This window comes from Cervus canadensis, chromosome 1, assembly GCF_019320065.1.
Source record: "Cervus canadensis isolate Bull #8, Minnesota chromosome 1, ASM1932006v1, whole genome shotgun sequence".
Lineage (NCBI taxonomy): Eukaryota > Metazoa > Chordata > Mammalia > Artiodactyla > Cervidae > Cervus > Cervus canadensis.
The window spans coordinates 111420540-111430719 of NC_057386.1; the positions used below are offsets into that span (position 1 = coordinate 111420540).

The window sequence follows — 10180 nt, forward strand, 5'->3', positions numbered from 1 at the left end:
TCCGAGCCTGGCGTATGACTGCTTCCCCTCCCCGCCCCCACCCCCCACTCAGCCCTGCCGTCCTAGTCCAGCGATGCCACCGTCAGGAGAGGAAGAGGGCAGGACGATGCTCTGTCCATCAGCCTTTTGTGCTTGCCTCTCACTTTAAGCCCTCCTAATCTTGCTCCGCCTCGCTGTGTGGCCCGGAGACGGTCACCTCCGTCTCTGAGCCTCCGCTCCCTGCCTGTAGAAGGAGGGGCCAGTGTGCGGCCCTGCTGTCCAGCCCTCACCGTGACCTCGGGCAGCCCCCACGACCGCCGCCCTAGGGAGTGGGTAGGTATGATTTCCAGTCCCGTAGTGCGGGGGAGGGCAGCCAGGCGCTGAGACCTGAAGGTGGCTGCCCAGGCCACAGCCGGGGGGTGGGCAACCAGGGATTGGACATGCATTCTGACCTCTGGCCTTTACGGGCCCTTGGTCCCATGAGGGGTGTCTTCTCCATCTCACAGCTGCCAAGGACGGCTGGCCAGTGGCCACGCCAGAGCCAGAGCTCAGTGGCTCTTGGTCACACATACATTCCATTAAATCCTCTGAAATCAGGGGGTCACAGGCAGGAAGAAACAAGTGATAATGCCACTACCGAGCCCTGTTGAAGCAAGTGGGCTTCAGGCCGTGTTACTCAAAAGCCCCCTCCCAGCCAGGGCCAACCAGCTCCCAGCGTGGCCGCAGCTGCCAGACATCTCAATTCCTGGGCTGCCCAGAATGTGGCTGATTGGTGACGGATCAGCGGTGGGGCATTTGCTGGGCTGAGGCCCCCCACTCGGCCTGGCCTGGAGTCCATGGGCGGAAGCCAGGGCCCCTGCCCAGCTGGACCTTGACAAATCACCCCAGATGCTGTACGTGGTTGGGATGAGCGTCTGAAGCAGCGAGGCAGACAGGCACTTGACGCATTGGTTTTGTTGGGTCAGCCCACACAAGTGGAAATCAATAGCAATTCCTCTGCCGCGCCAGTTCTCTCCGTGTGTTTGAGACGCAGAGCAGATACGGGGGTGGGGATGTGCTCCCCTCGAAATGTCAAGTTAGCTGAGATCAGGTCCGGGGTCAGCCGTCCTGACAGGCAGCGGGAAGACTGTTTCTTCCTGGAGGCATTTCCCAGGGACCCAGCTCAGGGTCAGGCCCAGTTTTTTTTCTCTCTCTCTCTCTCTGAACTGCTCAAGCCCATCTCTTGGGCCTGGAATGAAGTGAGGTGGGGCGGGGGGCTCCCCGGCTGTACCCGCTTCACTGTTTACACAGACCCTCACACCTGCACGTGATCATCTGCTCCTCCCGACCACCTGGAGTTCCGGCTTCACCTTAGCATCCTGGTGTGCAGGCCATGAGAAGACAGAGATCACTTTTGAAATTTTCCAGAACCAAGTTCCAGGTCCAACTTTGTCTCCCTGGAGGCATCACCTCATGGTGATTTTCCATTTCAGACCACGAGGGCCCCCTTTCGGGGTGCTTCAAAAGAAAACCGCTCAGGGGTCACCCAGAATAATGCTGGCAGGCATACCCCTTCACCTCTTGGGGCCTCAGTTTTCCTATCTATAAAGTGGGTACATTGGACCAGATGAATGGTTTCCATTCAATGCCAATTAGATCCTCCGAGGAGGCCCCAGGGTGTGAGATGGGCAGCATTATAGATGAAGTGGCGTCTGGAACCCTGCCCACCTGCCCACCGGCCCCACCACCCCCATGACTGCTCCTAAGCAGGAATCTTGTAAGTGCCTTCTCTGTACCCCGGCAGAGAACTCCACCATCACAGCCATCTCCCAGGAAGCTTTTAAGATCTTGTGCTTCCCAGAGGACTGAAGACTGGAGTGTTTTTGTTTTTAGTCCACAAGTGGCAATGATGGTGGACATGTTAGTTTGAACAAATACACCTATGCCTCTGTGAGGTGGGTGGGCAGAGCCAGTGCATAAAAGGGGGGGCTCAGGAGTTCAAGTAACTTGCCCAGAGCCCATGGCAAGACAATAGCAGAGCTTGAATGCACATCCTCTTTGAGCGGCCCCCTGAGACGTGCAGGCACAAGCTGGAAGAGTTAAATGCTTGGCGAGAACCCACCTGTCCTGCCCACACCAGAAGCTTGGGTTAAATAATACAGGGAAATAACAAACAAAAGTTAAGCCTACCAAAAGGCAGGGGGCTGTTGCGTAGCCCTTAAACATGATGTCAGCGAACACTTAGCAGCAACATGAGAAACCAAAAACTCAAGAATTTTTTTTTTTTGTTTAAGAATAAATTTAAGGGACTTGCCTGGCAGTCCAGTGGTTAAGACTCTATGTTTCCTGTGCAGGGGGCGGGTGTTTAATCCCTTGTCGGGAACTAAGAGCCCACGTGCCAAGCAACGTGGCCAAGTAAAGTTAAAAAAAAAAAAAAATTGAAAGCAGAGTACATGATAATACACTGTGATTGTGAAAATGTTAGAAAAAAGGGTTGGATTTTTTTTGCATTTTTCCAAGTCTGGAAGGGAATGTACCTAATGAGAAATGATGACAAGAGCATGGCTGGTGGTGGTGGTGAAACCGCAATTATTCAATTCTTCGTTATTAGAATAAAAACCACTCACTGCCCGCTTCCCTGGTGGCTCAGACGGTAAAGCGTCTGTCTACAATGCGGGAGAACTGGGTTTGATCCCTGGGTCAGGAAGATTTCCTGGAGAAGGAAATGGCAACCCACTCCAGTACTCTTGCCTAGAAAATCCCATGGACAGAGGAGCCTGGTGCAAGCTACTGTCCACGGGGTCGCAAAGAGTCGGATACGACTGAGCGACTTCACTCACTGTGCACTTACCTCGGCCAGACTTTTGCTTGGCTCATTTTTGCTTAATCCTCACCCAGTAGGTACAGATGAGCGGGTAGGTGGCCTGCCTGAGGTCACACGTTTAGCAAGTAACCAATAGAGGCTTTGGTCTCAAAAGCGTCCCCTAAAGCCAACTCTTAACCCTGAAGTCTCCTGCCATCCCTCTTCCTCCCACCCCTGCATCCTTGTTACTACGTTTCTTACAAAGGAAAAAAAAATGTCAAAGAGCTGCAGGACAAGAGGACAGGAAATGCCATTTCATCAGGCCAAGCTGACAGGACTCCGATCGATCGATCGCATGTGTGTTGGACCATTTGCCATTGTGACCCCAGAGCTCAGTCTCTCTGTTCCGTTTTTTCACTTTCTATTTTTCTGTTTTAAATTCATGTATCCTTTCAGCCTTGCCATTCAGCCTACTGAGTGGTCCTTGTTTTTGCCCTGAGACTCTCTCCAGGGGAAGTCAGGGAAAGGCTGGAGGCTAAGATGGGGATGCAGAGGCTGGGGGGGCGTGGAGACCCGGGAGGGGGCCAAGAGGCAGGAAGGTCACGGATGGGGTGAAAGTGGGAGGGGGCAGGGAATGCTGGGTCAGGCTGCAGCCTCGAGGTCAAGCAGACTAAGGCAGTGGGGCTCATTGCCCAGCTTTGCCAGGAAGTGATGGGGAAGTAGCCAGTAGGAAGCATGGGACATGAGGAAGAGGAGGCAGGAGAGGGCGCATCCCTTTTAGAGGGCGCATCTAAAAGGCACTTCAGGGACCTTCGTCATGGTCCTGTGGCTAAGATTCCTTGCTCCCAATGCAGGGGGCCTGGGTTCAATCCCCGGTTGGGGAATCTAGATCCCATATACCGCAACTAAGAGCTCACATTCTACAACTAAAGATCCCACGTACAGCAACTAAGACGTGCACAGCCAAAGAAATATATATTAAAAATTTTTTAAAAATTTAAAAAGGAACTTGACATCAAAGAGAAGGAAGCGAGGGCTCAGAGGTGAGGACGGAGTATTAGCACTTGGAGCGTGTTTATGGGATCTTTAGAAGGAGCCAGGGCGGCTAGTCCTCAGGGAGGGTAAGGGTGGAGACAGGGCCCCCCTGGAGCTCTCAGAGCAGCCCAGTAGAACCAGGGGCAACCTGGCACCGACTCTCATCTAGATCTCCATGCTGGGACAGCGGGGAGGGGCCTTGGCTGTGGTCAGAAGCTCTTGCAATTCCACTGGCTGAACCAAGGTAAAAAATTCAGTCTAAAGTTTACCATCTCCAGCCCTACGTGTGTGTGTGTGTGTGTGTGTGTGTGTGTGTGTGAGAGAGAGAGAGAGAGAGAGAGAGAGATGGGGGCTGGGGACATCTTAAATGAGCGTTAAATTCCAACTTCACATCATAAGAAAAATTCTCTTCAAACAATCGATAATCATCAAGAAAATTTTACATGGACTGGCAGAACTCAGGGAGCCTTAAAAGGCGCAGAGTCCAGAGTTTTTCAACCTGTTTAAAACCCCCAACTTGCCCCAATCTCAGGCCCCTGGGATTTCAGATTCCAGATACTCCCCTGGGGATAGGGGAGGTGTGCCCTGTTTAAGAATTCACTAGGCTTCCATGTGTCTCTCCCAGCCCTGGAGGTGGTATGGAGCTTTCTTTCACTCTGAATTGTAAAAACAATGGGTTCTTAATTCTAGCTCTCCAAAGATGAAATTGTGGCAGAATATGATTTTTCTGGCTACATGAACCCACCCTCTGCCACCTGACATGTCCCTTAAGTGCTCTGTCATCCCAAGGGGTAATTGTGGTTTTCTCCTCTTAAAATGGTTTTCATAGAAGAGCCTGGCAGAAAAAGTGCCTCCAGTGGGACGAGCACCCATCATTCCTGCGCACTTAGGAATTTTATTTACAGAGATCACACACAGGCGCCCACCCTTTCTCCCATCTGGTTTACTCAGCGTTCCTTCACATAGACACCCCCAGGCCTCATTTGTCCATTCTTTTTATTGTTAATTTGCTCATACAGGTGGCCAGGGGTGATGAAAAAAGGCACTGGATGAAGAGTCAGGAGGCTGGGGCCCAGGCCCTAGCCTTCAATAAGCTGTGTGACCTTAGGTCAGTCACTCTCTGGGCTTCTATTTCTTTTTGTGCAGAAAGGGGATGATCCTCCTCCAAGCCCTCTTGCCTCATGGGGGCCAGTAACTGGGGGGGTCAGATGGGATCACTATTGGGGAACACTCAGAGCAGTGAACCTGTTTAGTCGAGAGAGAAAAAAACTGCAGTGGGCAGCCCTTCACTCTGCCACGAACAGTTTAAGAGCTGCCAGCATCTGCGTTTTTGCCAACAGTTCCCAGCAGAAGGACAGAAAATCGGAGGAAGGCTTTTGCCTTCGTGGGCAAGTTCTGTCATGAAACAGCCTCCCCCAGGCCCCTGCCTCTAGGAAGCCGGGGAACTGTGGAGCTGAGACCCCTTCAGTGGGGAGTCTGGTTAGAGGAGTGGAAGGCCCTGCCGGCTCCTGTGCCCGGCTCACCGGGTCCACGTGACGATGGGCAGAGCCCCGCCCCCAGGTCCCGGGAGAGGCGCGACAGTGAGGGCCAGCTGGGTGACCTGCTAAAGGGAATGCACCTGCTTGTCACACCTGGAAAACCGGGCTCCCCCGCTCAGGAGGGGTCCGCACACAAAAGCACTGGTTCCTCCCCGGAGTCGTAAACTCAGAGCAACAGCAAGGGCCAGGCCAGAACTTTCCACCGGGGATCAGGGGCCTCTGAATGGCCAGCAGCCTATACTGCTTTTGCCATTCAGAGAAGGAGCCAGGCTCTGGGGTCGGGACCCAGCTGGCCTCAGCCACTCCCGGACCCTGTGCCTCTGAGCAAGGTGGCCTTTCCTCTCTAAGCCAGAGCTGTCTTGTCTGTAGATCGGAGATGTTGGCCGGATGGCTGGCATAAGGCGTGTAAAGTCCGGCCTGCTGTGGGGTGGCCAGCGACCCAGCAGAGCCCTGCTCACAGGGCCCCAGGCGAGGGGTGGTGGGTGCCTCCCACCAGTGCTCCAGGGCAGTCCTCCCAGAAGTCCTCCCAGGGCTCAGGATGCTCTGGACACACAGGAACCAGAAGGAGAGGAGACAGGCTCAAGCCAGCCTGCAGGTGTGCGCTAGGTGCCCAGGGAGCCCAGAGGGGGCGCCCCGCTCAGCCTTGTTGGACGTTTCACTACCTCACTGAATCCTTGAAACAAAGCCAGGTGGTACGTGTGATTAGAAGCTTCATTTAGCAAGGTAGTCACTTGCTCATTCATGGCTGAGTCAGGATTCAAACCCAGATACAACAGCCCTCAAAGTCCATAGTTGCAGCCCCTTGGTTTTCCCGCCTCAGTATAGCTTGGTGCTTGAGCCGGCAGCCACAGTACTCCACACATGATTGGCTCAGCATGAAAAAAAGGGTGTATCACCTCCCTCATTCTACACTCCATACTTCTGTTGATACAACCCCCCTAATCAAGTCATTCCATTGACAGACGGGCAGGAGAAAGGAAAGGAGAGTAGCAAGCCAGACAGGACATATTTTCCAACTTTCTACGCTGCCATAGTCTCCTAGCAGAAGGAAAGGATACCCATTGGAGGCTGCCGTTTGAAGGATGGGTTTCATTAGGAAAGCTTAGTGAACCAAAGAGATAAGGCTTCTCACGGAATTGCAGCCATAGGGCGGGAAGTGGCTTCTCTGTTGGAAGGCCTACACAGGAGGCAGACAGAAGTCTGCTAAGTTGTCAGGAAGGAAGGAAGATGGACGGAAGCAGAGAGGACTCTGTTACACGGTGAAAGGTGTGGGGAGGAGATAAGGTCTGTCTGAGGAAGGCACGAGGCAGCTGGGGTTTACAACAGTGTTAAAGACGCCAGGAACAAGATAAGGGGGGCAGAAGGGAACACGAGAAAGTGATCCGGCCTCCCAGGGATGCAAAGGAGGTAGCTCCTTTTAAAGCAGCTGAGACAACAGCGCTGTGGGGGGAGGGGGTCCCTTGGATGATTCAGTACATCCAAGTGATATACTGAATGATGGGTACAGTCATGCCCAAAGCTCTCAGCTTGCATTTTGTGGATTGAATATGCTAATTAGGCGCTGATCCCTGCAAACTGTGCCAGCTTCCCCCCCACCCCATTAACTTCCTCGTTAAAGCAATGTAACAAAACTACCCCATAGACCTGTGCTAAGCACAGCACAAGCATCATCTCACATCTTTCCAAGCACCCCTAGGTATTATTATTATTATCAATATTGTCATCCCATTTTCCACATGAGGAAACTGAAGATCATAGAGGAGACGCAACTTGCCCAAACCCCCACCCCATCCCAACAAGGTCACCTAGCTGGAGGGGAGCAGACCTGGACTTTGTTTCTAGAATCCCTGTGTCTTTTTGGTTGTTGTGTTGTTATTGTTGGCTGTGCTGCATGGCTTGTGGGTTCTTAGCTCCCAGACCAGGGATTGAACTGTGACCCCTGCAGGGGAAGCATGGAGTCTAAACCACTGGCCCACCAGAGAAGTCCCCTCATAATCCACGTTGGGATTTTTTTGTTGTTGCTTTGGGAGGAGTTTTTTGTTGTTGTTCATCATGGATTTATTTTGGCATCGATTTTTATCCTTGTTTATTTTTTGGCCATGCTGCATGGCATGAGGGATCTTAGTTCCCAGACAAGGATTGTGCCCCCTGAAGTGGAAGCTTGGAGTCCTAACTGCTGAACTGCCAGGGAAGTCCCCCTATAATCTATGTTGAATCACAAGATGAGAGAGCCATGGAAACCCCCAGCAAGGGCCCCCTATTTAGAAGGTGAATAAAGTGAGGTTTGAGGTAGCCTGGATCTGAAATTGTCAGGCTAAGGAATTTGATCTTACAGGTAGCGGGGAGCTCTTGATGGCGTTTGAGCAGGGGAGTGGACATGGCAGGCTTCTGAGGGTTCAGTGGAGAGGAAGAGTCCAGAGCAAGAGGATGTGCAGGAGGCCTGAGGGGAGGACAAGCCTGGGGCAGCAGCAAGGCAGTCGGCACCCTTGTGCTCAAGAACTGGGGCCAGCACTCTGCATTCCATCGCCGCCTTGTCCTCGATGCCGGCTGGAGCCTGCCCTTGGCTTCCAGTCTCTGCATAAATCCAAGCGTATCAGACCAAGGCCCCAGTGAAAAATTATTTCTACACAGTGTAGAGTAGTGGATCTGAGCTCTGGAGCCAACCAGCCTGTCTTTGAGCCTCTGTGCTGTGTTACCCTAGGCAAGACACTTAACCTCTCTGAGCCTCAGTTTCCACCTGTAAATTGGGGTGGAGAGCAGTGCCCACCTCAGACTGAGGATCCGGTGGTACGGGATATGTTAATGGCCTGGTCCTGGGTGAATGCCCGGAGAAGGCAGCTGTGTGTGTGAGTGTGTGTGATATGTGCTGCGTGGGCCGCTGCCCGCCCCCAGTACAGAGTGTTCATCTTTTGCTCACACTCAAGAAGCTGCCATCACCTCCATCTTGCCCAAGGAATTTGTATTCCCTCCAACACTACACGTGGCTCAGACATTTTAAAATCATGGATTTCTGTCCCTTCCTCAGGAGACTTCAGACTCATCTGCAGGACAGTCCAGGTGCCCTGTTGCTGGAAGGACTGGCTGAGTTACCGGATGGAATCTGTTTCTTTGTAATTAACTTACATTGCTCCCCACCCCCAGCTTATTACAAAACCAGTGACATGCTTCCCGTGGGTCACACGAATAAGCAAAGAAAGAAAAACCACCAGTAAGAATCCCTGTTAGGAGTTTAGTTCTTATCCTTCCAGCATTATTTTAGAAAAAGGAATATAAACATTGGTTTTCTCCAAAAGTGAGATCATTCAACACAGGGTGTTCTCACCATTCTTTTCAGTTAATAAGACATTGTGAACATTTCTCCATGTCTCATTTGCATCCTTTAACGGGTAAAAGCATGTCTTGCTGTTGAGTCGCTCAGTTGTGTCTGAATCTTTGAGATCCCACGGACTGTAGCCCACCAGGCTTCTCTGTCCATGGACTTCTCCAGGCATACTGGAGTAGGGTGCCATTCCCTTCTCCAGTGGATCTTCCCAACCCTGGGATCGAACCAGGGTCTCCTGCATTGCAGGCAAGTTCTTCACCGTCTGAGCCACCAGGGAAGCCCACTGACCCCAAAAGCACTCATCAATGAGCCTCCTGCACAGAGTCTGCATCCCAGGGAACCCAGCCTGCAATAGGCAGCATCCTTGTGTCTACCAGGGACTAGACTAGAATGTTCTGAGGGCTGGGCCTTCCTTTCTTTGAGCTGCCAGGACAAACTGGACTCCACCCAAAGCCGAAAAGATTTGAGCCTTGGCCGGCAGCCCTGAAATGCCAGAAGTTTTCAGGGTAGCCCCTCCCTGGTTGGGTTAATTAAACAGACAGTTGGGTGAGAATTTACTATACAGTAATCTTCACTCCCCTTGACAGCCCTCCAAGATGACAGCATCTCCAGAAATAACAAGAATCATAGTCGTCATTGTGAAGAGCACGGTGGGTGTTTTACAGATGAGGAAATCGGCTCAGAGAGGGTGAATAAATTGGTTGAGTTTACACAGCCAGTGAGTGGTAGGGCATGAACTCTACCCCACGACTGTTAAAACATTTGTGCTCTCCACCCTTCACTAGAGTTATTCAATAGGAATAATAATGTTACCTTTTGGATTGTTGCAATTCAAATTAAATGCCCTGAACCGCTAACACTTAGTACAATGCTTGGCTCATAGTAAACGGTTTATAAAGTAAATCATTACTCAGAAAACTCCCCAAGAGATTCCCTTTTTTTTTTTTTTTCCTGGTTACTTAAGTGTTTATGTACCACAGTATGGCCCCTCACCCAAAAATCAACATAAAGACAAGAAGCATGTACATAGTGAAAACTTATATTTGGAATTAGCCAGCTGGACTCAGTTTAGATGATCCCAATTTTGTTGGCAACATCCAAAGCATCATAGTCAGGAGCCAGTCGAACATATGCCTTCTTCTCTCCATCAGGCCTGATCAGAGTATTGACCTTAGCCACGTCAATGTCATAGAGCTTCTTCACAGCCTGTTTAATTTGGTGCTTGTTGGCCTTGACATCCACAATGAATACCAGTGTGTTGTTGTGGTGAGGGGGAATTTGATGATGGCATAGTGGTCAAGTTTGTTTCTCCTGGGGGCGCTCTTCCGAGGATATTTGGGCTGCCTTCTGAGCCGCAGTGTTTTGGGCCGCCGGAAGGTGGGTGATGTCCGGATCTTCTTTTTCTTGTGGCTGTGGACACCTTTCAACACTGCTTTCTTGGCCTTCAAAGCCTTTGCTTTGGCTTCAGCTTTAGGAGGGGCAGGGGCTTCCTTCTTCGCCTTCGGCGCCATCTTCATGAAAAGC

General features: G+C 51.6%; 1 pseudogene; it reads right to left on the bottom strand.

Annotated features, from left to right (window-relative positions):
- Positions 1–9679: 9679 nt before the first annotated feature.
- LOC122420904 lies at positions 9680–10180 on the bottom strand (annotated as a pseudogene).